Source organism: Dendropsophus ebraccatus, chromosome 12 (genome assembly GCF_027789765.1).
Source record: "Dendropsophus ebraccatus isolate aDenEbr1 chromosome 12, aDenEbr1.pat, whole genome shotgun sequence".
Classification (NCBI taxonomy): domain Eukaryota; kingdom Metazoa; phylum Chordata; class Amphibia; order Anura; family Hylidae; genus Dendropsophus; species Dendropsophus ebraccatus.
Window position 1 is genome coordinate 23,328,645 of NC_091465.1, and position 5,337 is coordinate 23,333,981.

The 5,337-nt window shown below is 50.3% G+C and overlaps 1 long non-coding RNA gene across 1 annotated transcript; it reads right to left on the reverse strand.

The window, feature by feature from the left end:
* Positions 1 to 325: 325 nt before the first annotated feature.
* LOC138770127 (uncharacterized) lies at positions 326 to 2,650 on the reverse strand. Its single transcript, XR_011359403.1, has 2 exons — positions 2,572 to 2,650; positions 326 to 429 (listed from the first exon to the last, which is right to left on the reverse strand). It is a non-coding gene; the product is annotated as an uncharacterized lncRNA (long non-coding RNA).
* Between the last annotated feature and the right edge of the window lie 2,687 nt (positions 2,651 to 5,337).

Below are 5,337 nucleotides of genomic sequence, written 5' to 3' on the forward strand. Positions count from 1 at the left end.
CCCAGTCACCCTATCCTGCAGTACCTGAGGCCGCCTCTTCCAGAGACTGGGGGCGTGTGCGGCTGGGAGTGCGTATACTCATCCCGCTATGGGGGCAGGTCAACAGGAGGGACAGAGGACACTGCTGGGCGCTCTCCCTCCCCAGGCTCTGCTTCAGCAGCTGAACCCGCCAAACAACGCTCCTCCGTCCAATGATTTATTTATTTTTTTTGAAGATCAGTTTAAAAAAAATTAATTAAAAATCAAATCAATTATCAAATTTTGGGTGAATTAATTTGATTTATCGCCCAGCCCTACTGTAAAGTAAACACAAAAAGACAAGACACAAGTTAAAAATATGTTTTATGCAAATAAAAACACGATGAGCATTTTATTAAACCAAAACATCGATCTAGTCCATGGAATACGGAATGCTCTGGATAAAGAGATCTGAAAAAACAAAAAGGAGAGAAAGATACTAGTCTACTACTACTCCCAATACTGCTCTACTATTCCCCCAATACTGCCCTACTACTCCTCCCAATACTAGTCTACTACTCCCCCCCAATACTGCTCTACTACTCCCCCAATACTAGTCTACTACTCCCCCCAATACTGCTCTACTACTCCCTATACTGCTCTACTACTCCCCCCAATACTAGTCTACTACTCCTCCCAATACTAGTCTACTACTCCTCCCATACTAGTCTACTACTCTCCATAGTACTCTACTACAATCTCAATACTGCTCTACTACTCCCCCAATACTAGTCTACTACTCCCCCAATACTAGTCTACTACTCCCCCCAATACTGCTCTACTACTCCCCCAATACTAGTCTACTACTCCCCAATACTAGTCTACTACTCCCTCCAATACTGCTCTACTACTCCCCCAATACTAGTCTACTACTCCCCCAATACTAGTCTACTACTCCCCCAATACTAGTTACTACTCCCCCAATACTAGTCTACTACTCCCTCCAATACTGCTCTACTACTCCCCCAATACTAGTCTACTACTCCCCCAATACTGCTCTACTACTCCCCCAATACTGCTCTACTACTCCCCCAATACTAGTCTACTACTCCCTCCAATACTGCTCTACTACTCCCCCAATACTGCTCTACTACTCCCCCAATACTGCTCTACTACTCCCCCAATACTAGTCTACTACTCCCTCCAATACTGCTCTACTACTCCCCCAATACTAGTCTACTACTCCCCCCCAATACTGCTCTACTACTCCCCCCAATACTAGTCTAACTACTCCCTCCAATACTGCTCTACTACTCCCCCAATACTAGTCTACTACTCCCTCCAATACTGCTCTACTACTCCCCCAATACTAGTCTACTACTCCCTCCAATACTGCTCTACTACTCCCCCAATACTAGTCTACTACTCCCCCAATACTAGTCTACTACTCCCCCAATACTAGTCTACTACTCCTCCCAATACTGCTCTACTACTCCCCCAATACTGCTCTACTCCTCCTCCCAATACTAGTCTACTCCTCCCCCAATACTGCTCTACTCCTCCCCCAATACTGCTGTACTACTCCCCCAATACTGCTCTACTACTCACCCCAATACTGCTCTACTACTCCTCCCAATACTAGTCTACTATTCCTCCCAATACTAGTCTACTACTCCCCCCAATACTGCTCTACTACTCCTCCCAATACTGCTCTACTACTCCCCCCAATACTAGTCTACTACTCCCCCCAATACTAGTCTACTACTCCCCCCAATACTAGTCTACTACTCCCCCCAATACTAGTCTACTACTCCCCCCAATACTAGTCTACTACTCCCCCCAATACTAGTCTACTGCTTGCACTGCCATTGCTGCTACTATTACCCCCCCCCCCCCACACACACACACACTCCTGATATCACAACTACTACAGCCCTTATCTTCTAGTCTAGTTATCTACAAGTACCCTTGAAACCATACCCCCCCCTTGGAGCCATATATGTTTTAGGGGCCTCCCCTCTGTGCCCCCAATGAGTTTTAGGGTCCCCCCTATGCCCCCAATCAGTTTTAAGCCCCACCCCCTCTGTGCCCCAGTTTTAGCCCCCACCCCTCTGTGACCCCAATCAGTTTTAGCCCCCTCTCTATGCCCCCAATCAGTTTTAGCCCCCCTTTGTGTCCCTAATCAGTTTTAGCCCCCAATAAGTTTTAGCTCCCCGTGCCCTCAGTTTTAGCCCCCCCAATCAAATTTATGCCCTCCTCTGTTCCAGATATATGCTCCTCTGTGCCCCCAATTAGTTTAGGCCTTCCTCTGTGTCCCCCAATCAGACTTGGTGCCCTCCTTTGTGCCCCAATTAGTTTTTTTATGCACACACACCCTCTCTGTGACCCCCAATCAGTTTTAGGCTTTCCTCTGTACACCCCAGTCAGTTTTAGCCCCCCCAATCACTTTTAGCCCCCCCAGATATATGCCCCTCTGTGCCCCCAATTAGTTGTTTTATGCCCCCCCTCCTGTGCCCCCAATCAGATTTATGCCCTCCTCTGTGCCAGATATATTTTATTGGCCCCTGTGTCCCCCAATTAGTTTAAAAAAAAACAAAACAAACTTCAACTCACCTGTCACCTGTTCCCTGGCAGCATTCTGGTGGCAGCGCGTGTCTCCTCCCCCGGCACCTCCTTCATCCTCTCCGCGCTCATCCTCTCCCGACACCTCCTTCTCCTCTGCACGCTCTCCTCTCCTGGCACCCTCCTTCGTCCTCTGCACACTCTCCTCCTTCTCCTTTCGGTGCAGGCAGCGTTGGACAAGGACATGGCCTTGTGCCAAAAGATGAAGGGAGAACGAGGAGAGCGCATCAGCTCATTCAGGAGAACTGGAGAGCGATAGGAGGTGGTGAGGGGGCATCCAGGCCTAGTCGTCTAATGTGGCCCCTATAGCTATGACACTGGCTCTCACAGATGGTGACTGCAGAACATCGCAGAACGCTCCCACAACCCTGACCCTGCAGACCGTCGCATAACACCAGTTCCTACAGACCCCTGACCCTGCAGACCATAGCATAACACCATTCCTACAGACCCCTGACCCTGCAGACCGTCGCATAACACCATTCCTACAGACCCCTGACCCTGCAGACCATAGCATAACACCATTCCTACAGACACCAGACCCTGCAGACCGTCGCATAACACCATTCCTACAGACCCCTAACCCTTCATAACATCCCATAACAATGCAGCCAAAGACCCCCTGACCCTCCATAACAGTGCAGCCATAGACCCCGACCCTCCATAACAGTGCAGCCATAGACCCCCTGACCCTCCTTAACAGTGCAGCCACAGACCCCCTGACCCTCCATAACAGTGCAAGCCACAGACCACCTGACCCTCCATAACAGTGCAGCCACAGACCCCCTGACCCTCCATAACATCCCATAACAGTGCAGCCACAGACCCCCTGACCCTCCATAACATTCCATAACAGTGCAGCCATAGACCCCCTGACCCTCCATAACATCCCATAACAGTGCAGCCACAGACCCCCTGACCCTCCATAACATCCATAACAGTGCAGCCACAGACCCCCTGACCCTCCATAACAGTGCAGCCACAGACCCCCTGACCCTCCATAACATCCCATAACAGTGCAGCCACAGACCCCCTGACCCTCCATAACATTCCATAACAGTGCAGCCACAGACCCCCTGACCCTCCATAACATCCCATAACAGTGCAGCCACAGACCCCCTGACCCTCCATAACATCCCATAACAGTGCAGCCACAGACCCCCTGACCCTCCATAACATCCCATAACAGTGCAGCCACAGACCCCCTGACCCTCCATAACATCCCATAACAGTGCAGCCACAGACACCATGACCCTCCATAACATCCCATAACAGTGCAGCCACAGACACCATGACCCTCCATAACATCCCATAACAGTGCAGCCACAGACCCCCCTGACCCTCCATAACATCCCATAACAGTGCAGCCAGAGGGTGCTTACCTCATGTGTATCATATTTCACTGCACAGAAACTGAAAACACCTCATAAAACAGCCCCATAGTGTGATAACACAACAGCCAGCCTGACAGCATCCTCTGTAGTGAGAAGAAAGCCCGGGAAGTTACTGCAGACTGAGATTAGCTCCTCCCACACAGGAGTCTGGTCACATGGGCATGATGACATCACAGGGCCTTTAGCCCACTTGGAAATAGCATCTACCAAGACGTGATGATGTGCCCAGAGACCCCAGTATGTATCGGCGGGCCCCTAACTGTCATATGCGGCCTCTGGGGGCCCAGTCCCCTCTGTTTACTACACTTTTTTTTTGTTTTACTAACAGAAAAAAAAAATGTAGTAACAGACGGAAGTGGGCCCCCAGAGGAGCTGTGGGCCCCGGCACTTGCCCTAGTCAGACGGGTGCTGACGCCGGCCCTGGTTGGTGGCACTGGTGCCTAACTACTGGGTGGGGGTGACATGTAACCCATCTTTAGACCTGCCAGACACACTGGTATTTAAGGAAATCATATAACATATTAAACTAAGATTTCTCAACTCACTTCATAACATTCGTTAAACAGCAAACAGGCTCCATCCCTACAGAATAAACTCTACATCACACATACATGCTCACCACTGCGCTGCACCCACATATCCAACACACACATAGCACTGCTGCATCAACAAATACACACACACCTCTGCTGGCACACACATACACATTTGGTACCTAGTTCTCATGTTGGGTGACTTCTCCTAGACCTATGATTGATCACTTGCTTCTGAAGTTATGAAAGTGCGATGCCCTGGCCCCTGGGGGCCACTTCCGCAGTGCTGATGTTATGAGCGGGCAATGACCGGGGCAGCTGCAGGGGTTATACTTGTCACGGTATAGGCCTGAGGGCGGCACAGCTGTAGGGCCGGTCTGTGGAATCTGCGGGTGATGATGGGCATGCGATTCTTCGCTGCACCTAGTCAGGGCACCAGTTAGTGGACACCAATGCCAGGGTTCAGTAACAGCGGTTTTATTAAAGTTGAAGTAACTTGTAGTAACGAGTTCCTCCGGTTGCAACCGGGTATATAGCAGGCTTAGACAGTGCAGGAGTGATGCTGCATAGGCTGCGGAGATACGTGCCGGATGTTGGGAGTAGTAGTATGAGAAGAAACTAGCGTTGCTGGGTGGAAGAACTTGGGAGTAATACTTGCTGTGGGTACTTGTAGAGATGAGAGAGATATCCGCACGACACCCAGATGAGAGAGAAGATGACTCCGGACACTTGTGTAGGCAGGCAGCCGGTTACTGGAACGCAGCAGCAGAATCAGTCACTCTTCTTATGGTGAAAAGGCTGCAGAGACACTTCTGTCCCCTTCTGAGGGA